The sequence below is a fragment of the Suncus etruscus genome, chromosome 12, assembly GCF_024139225.1.
Source record: "Suncus etruscus isolate mSunEtr1 chromosome 12, mSunEtr1.pri.cur, whole genome shotgun sequence".
Taxonomy (NCBI): domain Eukaryota; kingdom Metazoa; phylum Chordata; class Mammalia; order Eulipotyphla; family Soricidae; genus Suncus; species Suncus etruscus.
Window position 1 is genome coordinate 37,512,986 of NC_064859.1, and position 24,220 is coordinate 37,537,205.

Genomic DNA, 24,220 nt, shown 5'->3' on the forward strand with positions numbered 1-24,220 from the left:
TAGCGCCACCTCGCCGGCCCCGATTAGAAATATTTTTTTGTTTTCTTAAAGAAGGTAGATTTCCAGAGGTGGGTAGATTACTGAGTTTATTTATATTTTTAAAAGGACAGGCATAAGCTAAAATAAGTTTGAGAGCTGTTTGAAAAAATTTCTTTTTAAAGTGTTAGAATAACTGGCCTAAAATGGCATTTTCAAAATGATTTAGAAATGCCATTAGAAAAAAATATTTATTTGTTTTTTTGTTTTTATTTTTATTAAGGTGGAGTTGGTCTATATCACTGCAAAGTTTTAAAAGTGTTTTTCATACATCTTCAAAAATAGATTGTTAAACCACATCTCACACCAAAGTGTCAAATTCCCTTCACTACCATTTTGAAGCACTATCTTTTGTGCCCAATGTCTTATTATTACTTTGAGACTTTTATATTTATTCATGTAATTTTTGGTTTAAAATAGTAACTCAATTTACTTCAAAATCTCCAATTAGTTATTGCTAATTAAGAGATTCTTGTATTAATAGTCTACCATACCACCAACCATAGATTTTCCACCAATATTGGAGCCTAATAATTAACATATGATATGTATAATGTATGATATTTTATTTAGTAATTTATACATATTATACTTAGAATTAGATCCTTAGTGTTTATTGACAATGTAAAATAAAGATTTATTTGTAACTTCATAGAAAAATTACATTTTTAAACATAAAATAAAAATTAAGTTTATCTTTTTTGTTTGTTTGTTTTCAGGCCACACCCATTTGATGCTCAGGGGTTAAATTGTCCCTGGCTTGGGGGGGACCATATGGGACACCGGGGGATCAAACCGTGGTCCTTTCCTTGGCTAGCGCTTGCAAGGCAGACACCTTACCTCTAGTGCCACCTCGCCGGCCCCTAAGTTTATCTTTTTTAGTCACATTGTGAATTTTGCTCATAAGGGTCAACAAAAATTTGCATATTTTGCAAACACTATGCATATTTTCTTAATTATGCACTTAACTATCAACAGGAAAATCTTTTTTAAAAAAGGCTGCAATTTAAAGGCTAACTCCAAATGTTAATGGAAAATGGTTTCATAAAGAGTCACTGAACTTACTTATAAGAATTGAAAATAAAGAAAATAAAACAGGTGCCTTTACTGGTGTTTAAGAAGAGGAATTGGTATCATTTATTATGGTCTAAGAAGACAATCTATAAATATCTGATATAATTGGTAGTTTGCTTATTTCTTGGGCAAATGTAGGATAATACATATGTACATACAAATACATATTCTAAGTTTTGTAATAACGTACTTGTGACTTCTGTGGTGAATTCTCTATATTAGAAATCTGTTCTTAGATATTTTATCTACCTTCAGAAAACTGAACTCATTTTGCTTTTTCTACAGTTTAAAATGAAAGTTCTTTCATTTTATTTTATACAATAAACTACAAGCATCTCTGATTTTGAATCTCAGAACATGTGTAATTATAAGTGAGTCCTTCTGAATAATCTAAATCTATTCCCATTTAAACTGCAGTTTATTTCTCTGTTGCAGTGAAAAGAGAATATTCAAAGTAAAACACAAAAATCACCAGTTTCTTAAATGGAGTTGTAAAAGTCTTTAAAAATTCATGTTCCAGGGCCAAAGGTATAGAACAATGTGGAGGGAGTTAGCCTTGAACATGGCTGACCCAGGTTTAATCTCTTCCATCCCATAAAGTACCCCAAGTACTTCCAGCAGTAACTCTTGAGCAAAGAGCCAGGAGTAACCCCTGGCACTGTGCCCACCAGTAGTTCATATTTTGAAGTCCCTCAAAATTACAAATCAAGATAGCATTATCAAAATTCCTAATATTGTTACCATGTAATTTGAATAATATTGTTCAATGGACTTTTAAAAAGTAGTCATCTGAATCTGACAATCCAGCATGATTATCTTCCATTCCTTTTTAAGATTACAAAGTTCAGTGTTAATTATACTACCTGTTTCCATGTGGTGTTTAAGAGATCCAGCCATGTGAATATGGAGAGAGTCGGCATTCTTCTGTATCTAATGTGTACACTAAATCGATATTTTTTAGGTCATTTGGTTCACGTAGCCTCCATTAGTTATGTATTTCTTGCCCAAAGAAAGTTATGATAATTTATGACATGGTTTTATGATATGCTTTTTGTGAACACTAAAAATTTAGAAGTAAAAATCAATGAGGCTGAAGTGGTTATGTAGGTAGTATTTGCCTGCCAGTGGTGGCATCACATAGAGTTCACCAAACACCACCAGATGTTATTCCTGAGAGCTGATCCAGGAGTACCCTGAATGGTAGTGGCCCCCAAATAAACAAACCAAAAAAAGTTAAAAATTAAATAATTTTCTTCAAACAAAAATTACTTTGTAAATGGAGTTTGCTATATTGCCATTTAGCAGAAATCTAAATATATTAGCCTTAAATTAACAAATTATCTCATAATTTATCTGTTTTTACAAAAAAAGCATTTATATTATTAATCTTTTTTTTTGTTGTTGTTGTTATTAAGGACTATAGATAGTGCTTCTATGACAGGGCTTCAAAATTTGTTGAAGGACTATTGAATGAATTTTTTTGTTTTGTTTTGTTTTGTTTTGGGGGGTCCATATCTATCTATTTTTAGGGTTTACTCCTGTTTCTCAGCTCAGACATCACTCCTGCAGTCTCAGGGGTCTATATGGGGGATCAGGAGTGAAATGCATGCCAATCATGTGCAAGACAAGCACTGTACCCACTGTACTATCATTCAGCCCCACCAAATGAATTGTTTTAACAAATAATTTAAATGTTGAAGTTCACACTTAATCCTGTTGTTAAAAAGTGATTCATTACTCAGTTGAGTCACATAAAACTACATTTTGGGGATTGAAGAGATAACATAGGAGCTAACACATTTGCCATGCAGGTAGCAACTTTGGCTATGAACTTGGATTGATCCCAGGTACCTCATAGGGTGGCACGAGCTCTTGTATAGCTCAGTCCTAAGTACAGAGCACTGAACACAGCTAGGTATGTCCAAAATCTTCTACTCCCCAAAACTATATCCTTAAAAATAAAATCTATACAACACAAACTAGTTTATATCATTCAGCTTAATGTTCCAGAAAAGCCTCCTTTTCCATACATTTTCTTGTTATTAAGGATGTTTTGCTTTTAATTAATATGTATTTAAGTACAGTGAGCCTTGAGCAACACAAGTCTGAACTATGTGGCTCCACTATATGTGTACTTTCTTTCTTTTGGGGGGGGTCACACCCAGTAGTGCTCAGGGGTTACTCCTGGCTCTGTGCCCAGAAATTGCTCCTGGCAAACTCAGGGGACCATAAGTGATGCCGGGATTTGAACCACAGACCTTCTGCATGCAAGGCAAATGCCTTACCTCCATGCTATCTCTCCGGCCTCTGTGTATTTTCTTATAGATAGATAATGTATGTTTTGGTATTGAGGAACAGGATTAAAATATATTCTTATGACTTTCTTAATACTACTTTCTTTTCTCCAGATTGTATCATCATTAGAATACATAAAATATGCAACTTAGGTATTAACAGTTATTAGAAAAATTCCAGTCACCAGCAGTAGTTATGTTTTGGACAAGTCAGAGTTGGATTTTCAACTGTGCAGGTATATGATGTTTGTCAATGTTGCTTTTCAAAGGACAACTGCAATTGTTTCTACTTTAATAATAAAATTCATTAATAAATTAAACAGTTATAGATATATGTATAAAATAAGATTTTTTTTTTTTTTTTTTGGTTTTTGGGCCACACCCGGCGGTGCTCAGGGGTTACTCCTGGCTGTCTGCTCAGAAATAGCTCCTGGCAGGCACAGGGGACCATATGGGACACCGGGATTCGAACCAACCACCTTTGGTCCTGGATCGGCTGCTTGCAAGGCAAACGCCGCTGTGCTATCTCTCCGGGCCCTAAAATAAGATTTTATTGTCAATTTATATATCATTAAATATTATTTTGTTGTTATCGTTTTGGGATCATTCCTGGTACATTCCTGACTAATTTCTATTTTGTGCTCAGCAGTCATTCCTGGAAGTACCCAGGCCATAAGTAGTGCAGAGATTCAAACCAGAGCCAGCTACATTCAAAGCAACATAACTATAAACAAAAACACCTCTGTAATAATTTTATCTAATAAAATATTTTAAAGGAAAACAATTCAAAAAGTTTTAGGTCAAAGATGTTTTTTCATTACTACATATAAAATTTCCCATTTTAGGATCAGAATTAATAATTGGGTATTTGAATAGTCTTCCTTTGATTTATTTTATGCAATATGGCACTCTTCAGTACCAGTTACAATGCAAAGAACTACATAGTTCTTTCATAGTTACAGAGTAGTTCATTATGCATATGTATCATAACTTCATTATCTATTTATCTATCATTGGACATTTTTGTTTCTTTCACTTTTGGTTATTAAGCACTGCAATAAAGATAGGGATATATATCTTTTAAAAGTATTACTATTTTGATAAAGTACAAAAGTGAATCAATGAACCATAGGTAATAGTATTTTTACTTTTTTTGAGGTCATTACACTGTTTTCCAGAGGCTATCAGACAATATTCCCACTAACAGTGATATACTTGACAATATAGCTTTCTAATATTTCTATGTATTATTCATTAAATAAAATTTATTGTAGAATTTTTATCAGAATTACTCTTAATGCTGGCAAAACTTTTAAAAGAAAATATAGACATTTCTGTACAATAAAAGCCTGTCTTAATGCGGGATTGTGTTATATTGGCTCAGTCTGTCAAAACTTAAATCTTATAACAAAATTATAAGGTTTATAATTAATGTAATTATAATAACCTAATAAATATAAATTACCTATTGTTTCAGATTTTGTGTTTTTGACACTCTTCATTTGGAGTTTATGAAAAATGAGCAGATTAATTTTGAGGGTTTTATGACATTTAAAAAAGGTATTAATATGAGACAAGCTGTAGTAATGTTTTAACTTTCTTTTTTCTTGTATCTGAAATTTGGTAGCCATCAATAGGCAGATTGATTTATAAAAGAACTCATAAAAGCACATTGTCTTATAAAAGGCATTTTCAATATCCAATCTACAACAAGCTGCACAAGTGGGGACCAGTTACACTAGCATCCTGGTGGGGTAAAGGATGGAGAAGTGGGACAATTGCTGCAAAAAGGGATGGAGGGAGGACAACATTGATGGTGGGAATTCCCCTTATTTATTATCACTATGTACCTTAAATATTACTGTGAAAGATTTATAACTCACTTTGGCCACAATGAAAATTAAAAAAAAGGCATTTTTCAAATTGTATTTTAAGTTGTATCATACATTTTAGTCTCATTCTGGCTTCAAGGTTTATTGATAATAATGCCTACAGTTCTTGAGATTTGCCATTGTTTGCTTTCTTGTACTTTTCCATGAAGTCCCACTTTTTTTGCTCGTTTTTTGAACCACATCTGTCAGTGCTCAGGGCTTACTCCCTTTTGTTATGCTTGGGGAACAATATATGGAGTCAATTGCAAACCTGGTTCATCCACATGTAAGGCAAAAGCCTTGTCTACTGTCCTATCTATCTGACCCATGAAGTTCCATAATGAAACTAGTATGGCTACTGCTTTCTCATATATTTTCTATTTTGGATAATAATCATCTGAATATTAGCTACCTTGAAGGCTCCAACATGATCATAATGTTCAGTTTAAAATTCCTTTTAATGATATCAAATGCTTTTTAAAATAAATCATATATTGCTAGTCTTTTATTCTAAATTTCTATAGTGAAATAATTTAATCACAACTCTAATTATTATTAGTAGGTTACTGAACATTTATTGGGAGAAAATGAAAATTTAGTAAATTTTCTTTAAGGAGATCTAATCTCCTTAGTATGAGAATTGAATTTAACCCCTCACGAGACTGTGATGTCCTCTGAATACACAAAACATAAGCTAATATAATTGAATTTTATCAGTGGTTTATAAAAATACTATCACCTGGGAATGTATCAGTTGTCCTCAGAGGATCAAGACAAAATTGTAACTCATACAATTCATGTCATTCTCATTTTTCAAAGCCTTATCCAAGCTTTTACATTATATCTAAGAAAACAGCATTTTTAAGGTAGTGAAAACACAAATACAATCCATCTTTTTTTTTTTTCTGAATTAGTTATATTATTGTGCCATTTACCTTATTTCTTCTCTATTACAATGGGAGCTCTCAAACTAAATTTTGAAATTCTAACAAACACCGTAAATTAAACAAGATATCAAACTAAGTCAATGGGAACTTGAACTGACTCCAAACTAGAATGAGGCTTTGAGAAGGAGCAATAATTAAAGTTCATGAGATGGAATCAGGAAATTTCTGTTAATACTTAGTTCATTACAGAAGTATTTGGGGGGGTACTATTTTAGAGTGGCCAAGTGGACCTTACAAACTCAACTTTTATTTTCTTTGATTATATGTTAAAGGGGTTAAAATACCCTATGTATATCACTGAAGTTTATATATAAGATGACCTTAGGAACTGTCGTCTCCGTTGAATTTATATACAAAGAATTCAAAGTAAAGGTTCTCTAGGTTACACTTCTTTTTTCAACCCTTTGTCCTGTCAGATCAGTCCTTGATATCTTCATCTGCCGACATGCCCAGATGTGCAGTGAATGTTGATTTGAGCTGGCCCCTCAACCCCTCCCTGCTGGTGTCATTAAAACCAGGGAGGCAGCGGCTCCCCTGGCATCTTTGGCACGGCTTGGCTTTACACTGCGGACTAAATTATTGATGAAGAGCACTTCTGTCGCAGTGTGTTTTACCCACCTTTAAATGAAACAGTGCGGATTGAGCTGTCACTGCCTCCTCACTCCCTGCAACTTCTACATGACATTTATGATGTGGTTCAGATTGCACCGAAGCAATTAATTTCCAGTGGAGTCTGCACTCAGAATGAAGATCCCTGACAATTACCGAGGGCTGGTATCTCAATGAGCACAGGACACACTCATCAATACTGTACACAAAAGGAAAACATCAAAATATATGTAAAGGGTCTCTGGGATTTGCGATCCCGTCCTCTTCCTCCAGTGGAGCTCTGAATCCCAGGATACTGTTTCTGTGTTGTCCATTTGGCTGGTCTCTATTTTTTTCTTTAAAAAGATGGTTATACTTACCATTCTGACACATATTTTACACATGCCTTTCAAAATGTTAAAAAAAAAAAGATAACTATCTAAGGAAATGGCTGAGAGTGTCATAAATAACATGCTAAGTTATTTTACTAATAATGTTAATAATTTCAAATTTTAAGATACTGTGTATAATTTAAATGTTGGTATTTGTTAAAAATAAACATAGGAGAAAAATACAAAATGTCACAATATTTAAAAAAAAAGAAAGTTAAAAAAATAGATAACATATTTTCTCTAAATGAGACCTTTGCTTTGCCGATAAACTATTCTTTGATATTTGGATTGAGTGCTCAACACATCAGTGTTCTGAATATATAAGATATTTTAGCTCATTCATTGAATGAAATAAGCAGCGTGTGTGTACATATCTGTAAATCTCTCATATGTGTAATTAAATATGTACACGAATTTTATATGTGGTGATTTGTATATGCTTTTTAAAAATATGAAATGTATATTAAATATATGAAATCGAATATTTTATAAATTACAAAACTGTAGACTTTTAAACTTATACAATATTTATTTTAAAAAACATTTTTATTAAAGCAACATAATTTACAAAGTTATTCATTGCTGAATTTCAGACATACAATGTTCCAATACCAATGCCATCACTTACTTTCATCAATGTTTCTAATTTCCCTCCTAACTCCCAGTCAACCTCTATGACAGGGACATTTTTATATTTTGTTGTGGTTTGGATTTCAAGCTTTCAATTCGTTGTTTATTCAATTCATATATAATTACATATGTGTGTATCACATCTTTTAAATTTTTTATAATGTCTTTATATAAACACCATGATTACAAACATGATTGTAGTTGGGTTTCAGTCATACACAGAACAGCCCCCTTCACCAGTGCAACATTCCCACCACCAGTGCCCCCGATATCCCTCCTCCCTCACCCCCTGCCTGTATTTGAGACAGGCATTCTGCTTCTCTCCCTCAATAACATACTTCTATTAATTTTAATTAACGGAGAAAGAACAGTTTTTATAATGTTTTAAGCATCAACTTACCTTCCTATCACTTAAAAAGTTCTTAAAATTATTTAAATTAATTTACTTCAAATATTGTTATTTAACCTTTTTTATTTAACATTATTTGAGAAATTAATTTGCATATTAACCTACACAAATATTTTCCTTGGTCTCCTATTCATAATAATGATTTCCTGTGGATTCAAAAATTGCTGACTTTTTCTTCATAAACTTATTTTGTCCAAATAGCTTAGATTTTTAGCAATAATATATTTTGAATTAAAGCATTTTTTGATATTCAGTTAGTTCTCTTATAATACTTGAGCTTTAGAGTCAGTAAATAAAATATAAAAGTTAAAACATAATCCACTGGGGTTGGCGAGGTGGCGCTAGAGGTAAGCCTTGCAAGTGCTAGCAAAGGAAAGACCACAACCGTGGTTTGATCTCCCGGTCTCCCATATGGTCCCCCCAAGCCAGGGGTAATTTCTGAGTGCTTAGCCAGGAGTAACCCCTGAGCATCAAACGGGTGTGACCCGAAAAAAAAAACACCCCCCCCCCCCAAAAAAAACCATAATTCACTGAGGAGATTCTGAAAAGCTTCTAATGTTTTGTTCTTTTTATAAAGGCACCATTTAGATAAATATTAAAGGTGAAAACTTCCATTCTAAACTTGAAGTCAATGAAAAAAATTGTAAGGGAGAATAGTTGTTTTATAGCAAAGACGGTGTATTTTTTAGATAACTGAGAATTTTGGATGACTACAAGAAGAATCTCCAAGGCCTTAATGAAAATTTAACTGTGTGTCACAGCATTTTATATATCATTATTCACCTTAATTTAGCCCCTTGTCCTCAACACACACACACACACACACACACACACACACACACACACACACACACACACACTTCAACATTGTGTAATAAAATGGGCAAATGCTGTATTTGCAAAAATGCAATATCTAGTGTTTTTGTCATGTTGAAATCAAGATCAATAGAGGCTAAAGTATTTCTCTTTAAAATTAAGTATTTGATTTCTTTATCCTTATCTTTGATGTTGTATAATATTCTCTATCATCATTTTTTTATGCTTCAAGGAATTCAATAAGATATACTTTAAAAATAAAACTCTGTTATAATAATCTCATGTAAGTTGTAAATTTCAGAGAAGAAAGTATAATCTTTTTATAGACCTGCATTTGCCCCAGTTTTATGCATTAAAAAGAGAGACTGGGATCAGAGGGATATTACAGTGAGTTGAGTGCTTGACGTGTATGTAGAAGGAGTGAGCTATTAGAACAGTCAGGGTGTGAGCCCAAACTCAGTGAAATTAAAAGTAAAAAGAAACCCCACTTTATTTTTGTTAAACATTATTTGTGCATTTTTGTACATGCATAATTATATACAAATAAATTGATAATTGCAGCACTATTGGATGACATATTTAGTAAGTTGTGTAATGTTTAATGAAAAGACAAGGGAAAAACTAAGATGCTGAAAAGAAAATTCTAGTTAGGAACTATAAATAGCAACAATGTCATTTTTTTACACCCTACTTACTTGCTACCATGCAATGGCATTTCCTCCTTTACATGGTTCAACAGCCTGTTGACAATCTTCTCATTTACTAGGTAAGACAAGCAGTGCTAAGAGAAGTTGCACCATTTTTTCAAGGTTACAGAGCCAAATTGCAAGAGCAAACTCTATTTTCCTTAGACCAATGCTCAGCATCTTGTTAGTTTACTAATAACAATTTTTTTGCATTTAATTTTATATTTACATAATCACATGATAATATTGTGTATATTTTCTCTGTTTTATGTAGTTTTCAATTTATAAAATTATTGATTCTAATTTATACATGAACTATTTTTTTAAATTTGTTTATATTTAGCAGTTCTATTATCTTTATAATTTGAAGCTAGGACACTATATTTCTCGCTCTTGTATCATATAGTAGAGACCACTTGCCTACTACCAGTGGACAGTTGTAAACATACTTAATTAACTATAAATATTAAATATTAACTATATAAATCTTTTTTTTTTTTTTTTTTTTGGTTTTCGGGTCACACCCGGCAATGCTCAGGGGTTACTCCAGGCTCCATGCTCAGAAATCGCTCCTGGCAGGCTCGAAGGACCATATGGGACGCTGGGATTAGAACCAATGACCTTCTGCATGAAAGGCAAATGCCTTACCTCCATGCTATCTCTCTGGGCCCTAAACTATAAATCTTAACAGTCTTTGTTTCAAAGTGTTAATAGAGCAAAGAACAAGCAAATATAGTAAGCTTAGGTTTTTAGCTTTATAGTTTCTAATAAAATTTTACCATATTGAGTATTCAACTCAAAAAACTTTTGTTTTATATTCTTAATAAGTCATGCTATATGGCTTATTTATTGTTATTTTAAAATACCTTCTTCTTACTTTTATTTTCTCTTTACCTGCCTTGTTATGTTTTCATGATTTCTGTAACTCGGGCCTTCTGAAATGAGGTTTTCAAGGATAGACAAATTTTGAGACTTTCAGTAAATAATTTTTATTTTATTTTATTTATTTTTATTTTTTATTTTATTTTATTATTATTTGTATTTTTGTGATATTTTTCATTGCCCATAGCCATTGGATCATCAATGGAATATTTTCCTTTCTGAATTGGCACTGTTAATATTTAGTAAACATTGAAATGATCCAGTCTTATATATCTTAAGACCTGTAACATTTTGGGATGACAACTAGCTAAATAGTATGTAATTAGTGGAAAGAAATATCTTGAGTGAGTAAGAAAATATGTGAAACTGATTCACTATCTATTACATGGGAATAAGTTCTCTTAAAATCACATAAATATTTTTTATGTTATTAGAATTCCAAAGAGGAATGTTTGTGGAAAACATTTTCAGTGGGAAATTACAAATGAAATAGTGGACTAAAAATTAGTCTAAACATTTAGACTGTTTAAAATGACAAATTATTTACAGAACTCTTTATATTTTTGTTGCACATGACTTATCAATCTATCAAGTTCAAAAGAGTTAGGAATAGCAGGATTGTGTTTAGTTTCATAAGAAATTAAAATTAAATTGACTCAAGTAGTATTGAATTTAATAAAAAATATCAGAGGTAGGACTCTAGAACAGGTAGATAGGGAATCTCATCCTAGCTTCAGGGATTCAGTTTTATCCTAACTAGTACTAGTCTAGTAATTTTCTAGTTTAGTCTTAAGTTTGCTTGAACCACTTTTTTAATCAAAAGTGATTTCAGAATCTCTTAGGAACTCCAGTAAGATAGATAACTCAATACTTACAACTAAAATACAATGATGCTTACCATGAAATTTCCTGGATTTATGCTCATAACATACAGCATTAAAATAATATTTCTTGTAAAGTTAATGATACCTTTAAAGAAAACAAATTAAAAAAGATGAGAATACTTTATTTTACATGGTTTATAGGGTAGAAAAACACTTAACAATGTTAGTATTATTTGGTAATTAGTTTCTATAAAGGATTAGCATTCATTTCATCTCTCATTCTCAAAGCAAAAATAAAAGAACTACAAAAATATAGTTATAATAGGTAAAATATGACTTTCCTGTGGCATGTGTAGTGGATATTGCTGTTTTTAGCTTGCCCAAATGTGAAACCTCAACGTACCTGTAGTATTGATTCTTTTGTGATAAGACTTTCCAAGGTGAAATCACATTTTCTAGTAAAGAGACAGTAAGGCTCAGTGCCTCTTGTTCTCAATGAGTAGATGTAAACCTGTGCCTAAAGTGACATTGATTGGATGTTCCAATAGTACTTAAAATTGTGGGTGACACTATAATGATTCTGGGCCTACTTGGATCATGTTCCTGAAGAAGAATATTTCAGGTCTGGAAAATTCTTATAAGTATAATCTGCCTACCAACTTTTTACAATGGTTCTAGGTGATTTTCTCTGCTGTTTCCCTTACCAAGGAGTTAAATCATGTATCTTTCAAGTTTACAAACTGTTCTATTATAATTCATAAACTATCATATGACTTTATGCTATCTTTAGGTCTTTCTTATTAGTAATAAGCTAAAGATACTTTAGTTTTTCTCACAAAGGTGCTTGACACTAAATAGTTAAAGTTGAATGACTAGAGGAATAGTTTATCTAAAAATAGGTGCTGCCAAACTATCTTGCAAAATGTTCTACTTGTTTCTTTTTTTTTTTTCAGAATTGCCCATACTTTTCTGTCAGCAATAACTAGGTAGTTTCATTATCTACCTGTAGCATTCTGCTAGTTATGTGTCCAAGAATTGATGCTATACATCCCCAAATCTCCTTGTTCTTGAACTTTTGATAGAGCTAATTTTCTGAATAGCTCTGTTGATTTTATTCATTGTAAAATTTTAAAAGCTCTATAGGTTGTCAATCCAAGCTAGGCCATTATTAGGTACTTGGGGGGGCATATCCGGTGACGCTCAGGGGTTAATCCGGCTATGCGCTCAGAAATCGCTCCTGGCTTGGGGGACCATATGGGATACTGGGGGATCGAACTGCCATCTGTCTTAGGTAGCGCATGCAAAGCAGACAGACACCTTAATGCTTGCATTATCGCTCCGGCCCCACTATTTAGTTCTTTGGTTCAAAGAATGAAGTTTTAAAAATTTGCATGGACTTCTAAGCACTTTATCCTATGTATAAACTTTTATTCCTGGAGCCTATCCATTTTTCAAAATCTAAAAATTCTTGATAGCGGAGACAATAAAGTTAACAATCTCTGAAGTCAGTCACTCAGGACTTTCCTTCATCACTGCCACATCCAGTCATTTATTTTATTTTTTTGATTTTTACCTTGCACAGCCTCATACATTCTACTGATGTTTTCCATTCTCTCAATGTTTCCATCTATGTTCTGTTATTTGTGTGTATTTCAAAAGATTACTGCTGGATTCTCTTTTCCTACTGATTACAGAACATCAGATTCCTACTGATATCCAGGTTGACTTCTTAGAACAGGTCTTCTTACTGACTGCTTATAAAACATTTTATATTCATGTCCAAAACTTGCTCTATTGAATCTAATTGGTTTTCTTTTATTTTCTCTGAAAAAACAAACAAACAAACAAACAAACAAAAAAAAAACAACTCTATTCTTTCCCTTTTCTGTGCCTTAACCTATGTGTTGCCACACACTACTTTTTTTCCGTCAATTGCTCCTCTTACAATTACTATTCAGCTGCAAAAACTTGTAAATCATCACCATTTTCATGAAGATATTCTGAAGACAAATGCCTAGAGGCCACGTTTATCTTCTTTAAATCCCTATGGAATTATTGATAACAATTCAATGTCTTGTAGAAATGTATATATTTGTTATCTTTCTTTTTTTCTGTGAGTTCATCAAATGCAAAACTCATCATTCTTATATTTTTCTCTTTTATACTTTATGATTTCATTTTAGATTATTAGAACGCAGATATACATTAACTAGATTTTTGATGTTCTAGTGAAAAAATTGAACATTCTGTTTACTTGACTTAATATAAAGCTGTATAAATTGTTTTCTGAGAATATGCTTGAGCTTTCATCAGATGAAGGTAGAGAAGTGAAACAAAATACTAGATGGAAGATATTATTGTTGATTCAGCTTATTTTACATTGCATATACCCATAGATCTCTTTTTGTGGCGCACACTGCAGAATATATCATGGTACTTCAAATTATTTTGATCATTTGATAGCAGAGACTTTATTATGATCTGTATAAATTTAAAATTTTTTTCTCACATATCAAATTTTCTTCCTTTCATTTGGATGAAGAGTTGTTCCTGTGTCTTTCCATGATTAATATCACCATCTGTGCTTTTAGAAAAAAACCTAATTCCTTTCTGTTCTGAGTCTTAGCACCATTACGTCTTCTCTCACAAGTCTTTAAATTCTTCCCCTTTCGACTGTTTCCTTACAGCCAAGAAATGTTCTCAAGGTTTCACTCACTTCAGCTACAATTTCCCTTAGCCACTATCTATATTCCTTATTTTCAACACTACCAATATTTGAAACAAAGACCATCCTGGGTTCTTCCATTTCTCTTCTCCCTATCTATTCATGGTTGCTGGATTAAAAATTATCTTTCCACTGATTTTCCTTTCAAAACAATATATCATTTTTTAAAATCTAAATGTCCCTTTTTAATTACAACTAAAATACTTAGTGTTATCTTGAGAATTCAACTACATATTTATTGCAGCTCTTCCTCATTTTGGAATACAGGTTTTATTGTGATTCTTTTCCTGCAGTTCAGATTTTGACTAATATTAATGTAGCTGTAGGAACACTGTAGGACACATAAGGAGTTTATCTGTATAAAATAGCATTTATAAACCCCCTTTTTATGGTGATTCAACTAAAGTTTTTATTTTATTAGTTATTTTGTTTGTTTTCTAAATAATATCTTTATTTAAGCACCATGTTTACAAACATGTTTGTAGTTAGGTTTCAGTCATAAAAAGAATACTCCCTGCACAAGTGCAACATTCCCACCACTAATGCCCCCATTTTCCTCCTTCACCCGCTACCTGTATGCAAGACAGGCATTCTACTACTCTCACTTATTAATATTGTCATGATAGCTGTTAGTGTAGTTATTTTTCTAAATTCACTCACCACTTTTTGTGTTGAATTTCATACTGTGAGCCTGTCCTCCCAGTCCTCATCTCTATTGTCTCTGTGTATTATTACAATAATGTCTTTTATTTTTCTTAAAATCCATAGATGAGTGAGACTATACTGTGTCTATCTCTCTCCCTCTGACTTATTTCACTCAGCATAATGGTTTCCATGTCTATCCTTGTATAGGAAAATTTCATGACTTCATCTCTCCTGATGGCTACATGATATTCCATGTGTATATGTACCACACTTTCTTTAAACACTCCTCTTGAAGGGCATCTTGGTTGTTTCCAGATTCTGGGTATTGTAAATAGTGCTGCAATAAATATAGGTGTGCAGAAGGCATTTTTCTATTGCATTTTTGTGTTCCTAGGATATATCCCTAAAAGTGCTTTAATCCTTTTTTTTCTAAATTAATCAAGGAACTATCCATTTCCTTACTAGCACTACCTATTCACTTACTGTTTTCTTTTCCTTTTATAATCTTATAATAGTTTGCTGATCCTATTCAGCCAAATGCTCTGACACTGTGCTATGCCCCCTATTTGATGGTCTTCATTGTGACACATCACCTTCTTCCTTATGTCTCTCTATAGGAATAAAGTATCTTTAATGGGAACAACTGATTTAGTGCTTTCACAGTTCCTACAAAACTTAACACAAGTTTCTGAACATACAGGAATCTAAAACTTATCTGTTGAGTGACTATGCCAAGAATGAAAATGTTTCATCTTGAAAATAATTTTATGGGGCAATAATTATTATAGGATAAAAGAATCTCTTAAAATTTTCTGGAAAATATTTATAAAAATATAATAGAGAAGAGTTAGCAGAGTTATATTATAAAGATACTATAAAGTGCAGAGGATGTTGTGCAGCCAGGTAACAATTGGTTGATGGATAACAGAGTTCGAATGAAAGTACAAATGCACAGAGGGCCCATGCCAAATTTTGCTGGGTGTTACAATGACTTATACCTCCCATGATCTCTGTAACTTGATTGTATATAACATAGTGTATATTTACAAAACATGTGATTCAACATAAAAATTAAACTGAGAAACTATTTTTGTGGGTCTTAAGGGGTAAACTTTGAACTTTAGATGCTATCAGAAAACCCTAAAGGCTAGAATGCAGAAGTGTTTAAGGGATTTAGTTAAATTACTAAGATTGCAATGGATATAACTAGTTCTAAAGACTGGTGAGTGAAAATAATTAGAAAGCTGCTACTTGAGCTTATAAATAAGAAGAGGTCTCCTGGCATTCTATTTTTAATTCTTGAGTAAATCTCTTAAACAGTAATATCACTTTAAATATATCATTAAATATAGAATTAAAATATAGGATTAATTTTTGTGGAGGTCAGTGGGGAAAGCTTTATTACTTTTACACTTTTACTTTTACAAAAGAAATGGTAATTTATTAAATTCCACTCAATTACTGTTTTTATTGCATTAGAAAGTATGCTAACAATAAACAGTATACATGTTCATTGTATAGCTAAAATGTCACATTGTTTACACACTATGATAAATCTTTTGAAATATTGGAGTATCATAAAAAATTAGAGAATTCATAGTTTGTTAGTATATTATAAGATGGAAGATTTATTAAAAACATTGTTTTATTAATCTAATGACTGTTATAAGGAAAAATCTATTTTAGCTGGTCACAGTTTATGAGTTCGTGCTATTTTCTATCTCACAGAAAGGGAATGGGAACTATATATATTTTTTTCTTTTCTACTCTCTAGTCTCAAGGATCTAGGAGGTTTGTGATATTTGCAGTCCAAGAAAAAATATTGGAAGGTACTGATTGTTTTTTCCTACTTCCTAGTTTCAAAAAACTTGTGAGATAAATTTTATATAATCTATATTAGTTTAATATTTCATTAATAACTTAAAAGTGAAGAAGATGAGAAATGATATATGGGCAAGGCATAAAAAAGGGTGTGTGTGGGAGGGATAAAAATAAAATTAGAAAAAATAAAATTAGTAAGAGATATCTAAATCACTGCAAGAGGATGAATGAGTAAAGACAGAGTTGAAATGTAAGCATGAAAGACCTCAATGTGGAATCAAGGGCAACACAGGGTAAAAAGAATAAAAAATACATAACCAGTGAGTACAATTATCCTGGGAGGAGAAAAAATAATTTTGTCTATGATAAAAGAAGAAAATGAAAGTAAAAAAGTAAAAGGAGAAAAAGAAATATATACTATGTGCTTAAATACTACTTCTAATATTCATAATTACTAGTTAATCCACACTCCAGTCTTGGGGTCATAATAATTACTATTATAATTGTCATTATTCTTATTAATTCTGGATATAAAGGAGATTAGAAAAGGTTAGCCATACAGAGTTTTAAATTTTGTACATGAATTTTGTACATGTATTTTTTTTCTGACATGAAAGTAGTAGCTGTAAGGAAAATTTGTTTCAAATTCTTGCAAATCCATTATTGCTGAATAAGAACTGCATATGTTTTGATTTCCTCACCTTCACAACCTAAGGCCACACAATATGTAATTTGCATCTAGCTATCAATATTTCACTTGCAACTCCTCCTTGATGGTGGAACCCACGAAGAGCTTTCAATTCTGTTACAAGACTTTTGACTGACAGGGTTATTATTAGTATTGTTTCTAAAAAGAATATATAACTTTCCTTGAATACAATTTAATTGGAACATGACAATAGAAACCAGTTGCACAATATATGTAGCCATAAAAATTTCACTGTGCATTTATCAGCCTGTCTCCTTTCTTTGATCCCATTGAGACAGAATGAGAGCTCTTCATTCAGAACAGGTTTTACTGTTTCTGCTAGTGAGCAACACCCTAGTTTTCCACCCTAGGTGGAAAATTCTAAAAAATGGATTGAATAAGTCTTTGAATGTAAATAGTAGATTCACTTTTTAGTCCAGGAGAATGAGAAAACAAGCACATACCTGCAAGAAAGTAAACTATGTTTTTATTAAAAACTATCACATACCTGTAAAAAAGTAAACTATGTTTTTATTATGTTCCTTTGTCTAGAAGCTAATTTTATTGCTGATGCAGTCTGTCAACTTTCCTCAGTGGTGTGATAAAGGACACTGCTGTCTAAACAAATCATATGTAATTTCTGTAAACACCCAACCTACTAAAAAAGGGTTCATGTCTTAAGAATGAATTTTAGCATAAGTTCAGGTAATAGTTAAGAAATTAAGAGTGATTATGTGTGGATTGGGATAAATAAAGTATATGCTGGAATTGAGAACTCATTTCTCAATTTTTAGGTTTTAAAAGCTTTATTTATTTACTTTTGGTCAGCTGAAGTTTATTTGGATGGATTTTCTTCTGCTTTGATACATCATTCTTGTCCTCAGTTTCTAAAATTAGATTCCCTAATCATATTGTGGAGTTGGTTAAAAAAATACATTGATTTTAAATTGACATGTGCAAAAATGTATTAAGCACAATGTATTATGCTTATGTGATAATATCTTCTTTATAAAGTAATTAAAATATTTTATCAGTTAACTTAAATGGAAAATATTCTTCATAAAGTTTAAATATATATTGATTTTTATCTTGCTTAGGCTCTTGCCTTTCTTGGAGAATCTTGAATTCACAAATTGAATACACAAATCTTGAATTCTGAATATACATATCATGAATTAAAAATTAAGGAATTTTCCATTTATAGTAATAGTCATAATTATTATTTTAAAATAATGAATATTTATTAAAGTAAGTGAAATAAAATCCTTTCAGTATACATACTCTCCTCAATTTACTAAAAGTTTAATAAGGATAGTTAAACTTGAAAGTACATAATGAAGCTTCCAAATCGCAGCAAAAAATTTGACTCATTAAAAAAATTCTCTTGGTTACTTTAAGTTGATTTTGCTAGTAAGATTAACACCTGGTTTGTAAATGTTTTCAATTAACATTTTTTTCAATTAGCAATAATCGCACCTCAGATAAACCTTATTGGCTACGATACTGCACTGCACAAAGCTCAATTAACATTTTTTAAAATAATTTCTTTTTTTAAGCACAATGGTTAAAAACCAAAATTGGGCTGAAGCAACAGTATAAATGGATAGCGTATTTGCCTTGCATGCATCCAGCCCAGGCTCATTCCTAGCACTTCTTATGATTCCTTCACCAGCAGTAATCACTGAGTGCAGAAATATGAAGAAGCCCTGACCACCATGTGGTAATAGCCCCCAAATTATATTCTTTAATTTGTAACGGTCAGGAGTATGTGCTCATGGGCATATATACATGAATGTACTTAAAATTAAAACAATTGTGGATAAAGAACTATAGTTTGAAAATATGATATCTTTATATTAAATAACAAAAATCACTATGACTTCAAAATGTGTAAATTGTATTTAATAAAATTCCTTCATGTTTTTATTATAAAAATGTTTTTGATGTCCTGTTCTATGTCTGACACTCTTTAAAAACTATAAACAAAATTTTGCAGGTTTATGCCCTCAGAGTGTCATATTTATAAAACCTTTTAATTATGTATACAAAATAGTTTGAAAGAAATATGAATACTAAGTTGTATGATAACTCAATATGAATCTTGAGTAAAGAGGGAAATCTCAGTGAGAGTATAGCTGAGGCCATTCTCTAAAAGATAACCACATGGTACTGTAATGAATTATGGAAATAGTGATTTATATAATAATACATGCATATACAAGCAGTAAATGGAACTGCTTCCTGCCATAAATAATAAATATATTCTACCAACATTCCTCACTGAAAAGGCAGGACATTTCCTTTAGTTTTCTACATGTTTAAGTAAGTGAGTTGTATCTTATATTACCAAGTTGATTCTTTTCTTCTGGAGCATTATAGAAGAAATCTTTCAGATTCTATACATTTCAAAACTTTTAATAAAATAATCATTTTTCTTTCAAACTTATATTAATAACATAAATTATAAAGCATATTTTGATTATAAAATCATGTAATTTGAGAATTTCTGCAATAAAAAGAAAGCTATATGTGAGATTTTTGTATCATTTTTACTAAAATTTGTTATTATATTTTATGAAATATAAAAACTAGCTTTAAGATTTTAATTTTAAGGTAAAAAATTAGAATAAAAAATTAAGATTTTATTTGAGATAAAATCTTGGAAAACAGTGCATGAAATGGTCTATTGCTAATGATTTGCTGATGAAATTAAATTAATAAATAATTTTTCTTTACAGAGAAAATAGTATGTATGGCCGTGGGCTCTATATTTTCTTTCTTTTTATTTAGGAGAATAGAAACTAACATTAAAGTCATGAAAATGGGGTGCCACATTAACACTGTTATTTATTTCAGTACAAAAATTAAGAATTAAAGATAGAATAAATGGATCCAGGAGACAGCTCAAAGGTAGAACTTATTTCTGGCAGAAGTGAAGCTCTAGATTTGGTTATTGATACTACATGCTCCACTTTCTCCCACTTCACAACACTGAGTATGGTTGTGTGGCCTCTGAACATTGTTATCCTGAGACTTTAGGCTGAGTAATTTTGGGAGTGGTCTTGGTGAAGTCTGAGTACTATTGATAGTGCCCTTTATTAAAAAAAGGAATACAGAATAGCAATAATAAATATAATATACCACAACTATGTTTAAAGGTGTAAATCCTTATCAAAATCCTCATTCAACTATTTAATCTTGAGTAGCAAACCCCAGGAAAACAAAATCATCATGAAATTTCTTGAATTAGGTTTTTCAGACTAGCAGGATAGATGGGAGTAGTTTTCTGTCCTGAAAGAACGTGTGAGGTGCTATTTCCCCTGGGAAAATATGGAAACTTGAAATGCATTTTTATTTTTTTTCCCAGCAAGCAACCAGAATTCATTCACATCTATCATTATTCAGCTTCAAACTAAAAAGTCTTTCTCTGAATATCAATTCCTATAAACTATGTAGCTCTCAATTATGGAATCCAAACTGCTGGTTCCATAATGATAAAGGAACATGCTGTTTGAAAAACCACAATTTGGTTGCAAGTAATCAATATACTATTTGGAAAGAAAGTCAGATATGCTGTGTGATTTAGAAATGCTGAGCATTGCTCTGAAGCCTTCTACAGCCTAGTCTTGTTAAAACAGGTTATTCTTTGTCAGTTTTCTTAAGGCCTGTTTGTTCAGTTTTAGACACCAGGAATTTTTCTGAATAGCTGAAGGCAGCCTCTTCTGGAGCCCACAAGATAAAAAGGACAATAACTTAAAGTTAAATACATCCTTTCTTTTTCTTTCCTTATAAAGGTTCTCGACAATGTGAATCCTGAATGTAAAATGAAGAATTTGAAATTCCACAGGGCTAAAAACATCCAAATACTTCTAGAAAAAGTCACATTTGAGTTGTAAAAAGTTTGTATAACTTTGCATTAATATTTATTTTATTTTATGTGATCACACTAGACAGTACTTAGAGAACTGTGTGTTGACTTGTATGGAAATCCTTTACCATCTGAACTAGTTCCTTAGTGTTTTAAGATTCTATTTTAATCAGGGGGCGGAGTAATAGCACAATGGATAGAGTGTTTGCCTTGCACATAGCCAACCCAGGTTTGACCTAGTATCTCATATGGTCCTCTTAACCTGCCAGAAGTGATTCCTGAGTGCAGAGCCAGGATTAACCTTGAGTACCAGTGAAGGTTGGCCCAACCCCCGCTCCACCTCCAAAGTATTTTAATCAAAGGGAAAATGCCATGCTTACTAAGCATAGAGTAATCATTAAAATATAAATTCCTTTAATAACCTTTGTCCCTCTTTTAGTTTTTATCTAAGAATTGGAATCTCAGAGAAGTTACATAAAGTATTTCAGGTAATAGAATTTAAAATAAATCAGAGTTAGTAATTGAATATATTTTTCGATCATTTTAAGAGTTCAGAAAAGGATATAACACTTGCATATAAGGCATGTAAGTCACAGTATGTATTCAATAGTTTTCCTCTTTCTTGAAACTTGTTAATTGCTTGAAGAAAAATAGTGTAATGAGTTTCTCTCATGGTAAATTTCTCAGTTTTGTCAAAGCTTGGTCGACATATTGAATTTAAATACAGTTATGTAATTTCAGAATGAAATATATTTTTATTTCTTTGTGAGAAAGTTTCTCCGAAAAGACTGTATATCATATTGATTTTGGGGGATTGACAAAATATAGATATAGAAGAGCAGAAGAGATAATACAGGAGGTAAACCATTTACTTGTCTTTCAAGTATCTGAGTTTGATCCCAGAAACAATATTTGGTTCACCATCTCTACCAGGAGTTATTCCTGAATGCATAACCTTTAGTAATCACTTAGCAAAATTGGATAGAGCTCCCAAATGAAAAAACATACAAAGAATAGAAATGGAGACAGGTCAGGGGAGTGTAGAAAATAGGCAGAAAAGAAAATGCTACTTGGATTCTGAAGCAATGTGAACAAAAAGAAATCAGATGAGAAATATTTGATCTGATATTTTGGTTTTGTCTTAGAACTTCACCCAGCTGTGCTCCAATGCTATTCATGCCTCAAGTTTTGGCATGACAGTGCTAGAGCTGGAACTGAAGGTTCCTACAAATGAAGCATACACTTGATATTTGAACCTTTTCTTTGCCTTCGATATTGTTTGCCTTTCCCCCTTTGCCTTCTTATTTGAATTTTATCCTCTTTTACTCATGGGGAGTATTTGACTTACTTAAATGATGGGGTCAGGAAAAAAATCTACCTTCTTTAATCATATTTTCAGGTATACTCATTGTACTACATTAGGATTTTAATACTTCAGAATTTTCTGCACACATACATATTATAAAGAAAATAATTGTTCATTTTGATGAAATTTAGTTTTGTTATTGTTTATGCGTGTGGACTAATTCTTCCCTGTTTGCCTTGATTTCTCCTGATTTTCTTCCCTTTGTGACATTTATTGCATTCAGATGGGAATACTCAGTAAGGCTGCCAGTTGTATTCTATTTGTCAGTAACTTAATATTTCTAAGTGAAACTTGTTTTGGGCTTATGAAGAATTACTTGTTCCTTTCCAAAATCAGACATTTTCTGCTTTCCTTGAAATTTAAGAGGTATGAGTGGAGTTGGTCAGGACTAAAAGTATTTTTGCTGCGTTTTAAGTCACATAATTTTCTTTTCACTATGTTCCCATTTATTTATTTTGAAATTTCTAATAATTTTCATGGTATTGAATAAGTTTTCACTAGGATATATTTGTGGGGATAGAGGGAGACTCTTCTTTCTGGTCTGACATTTTTCTCTGTTAGGTCAGGCCAGAAAAGAAAAATCTGAGGGGGCTGAGAGCATTTCTGACATGGAATTGGAGTGCCCTCTGCTGCCCTGGACAAAAAGCTGCAACGTACAGAATAGCTTTTTCTAGTCTGCTCTTTTCTTAAGTTGCAGAAAACTTCCAACAAACTCCCTTCAAAAACTAGGTAGCCTTCGGATTACTTTCTTTTACCACATATTCCAACATTTTTCTATAAAGGTAAGAAAAAAGTAATTAAAGATATTCTGGGGGCTAGGGATCTGAGATGTATTGGTGGGGAAAAAAATAAGGATAGAACTAAATATTCAAGCCAAAGTCAACGACAGTAGAATCAAGGGACCTATACTTTAACAATCCAAACTTAAAAGGGCCTGTTATATTGGCAGGCCAGGGGTTGAAGGGTGGTGGTATAGGATACACTCTGGATCCATTGGTGGAAGGAGGTTGGCCCTGACCACTGCATATCTGAAATTCAACTATGAAGGACGCTATAGATCACACTTATTTCAATAAAATAAAATTAAAACAAAAAACAAAAAACTAGGTGTCCTTAACTAAACAGTGAGCATAGAGTTTCACTCAGCTATGGCAGTACTCTTTCAAAGAAATCTTATTGAGGCTGAGTATGCTATAACATAGCCTGCATGGAAAAGACTGCGGTTTGATAGAAACAATGGTTCAAAAACTTAAGTGTTTGTGTTATTTTTATTACTATAAATAACAACGCTATTGTATATGTGTAGTCAAACTACTTCTGTGTGTCCTGCAAACCTGAGTAATATCATTCCACATTCCCAACTTCTTATATATATGTTTTTGAAATGTTTTTATATTTAAAGTTAACATTGAAAAATGTTTCTTGGGCCCGGAGAGATAGCACAGCGGTGTTTGCCTTGCAAGCAGCCGATCCAGGACCAAAGGTGGTTGGTTCGAATCCCGGTGTCCCATATGGTCCCCCGTGCCTGCCAGGAGCTATTTCTGAGCAGAGAACCAGGAGTAACCCCTGAGCACCACCGGGTGTGGCCCAAAAAACCAAAAAAAAAAAAAAAAAAAGAAAAATGTTTCTTGTGGCAAAGACAAGTATTTTTTTAAAAA

General features: G+C 32.1%; 1 pseudogene; it reads right to left on the reverse strand.

Annotated features, from left to right (window-relative positions):
* Nucleotides 1–18,722: 18,722 nt before the first annotated feature.
* LOC126024991 (uncharacterized) lies at nt 18,723–18,848 on the reverse strand (annotated as a pseudogene).
* Nucleotides 18,849–24,220: the final 5,372 nt, after the last annotated feature.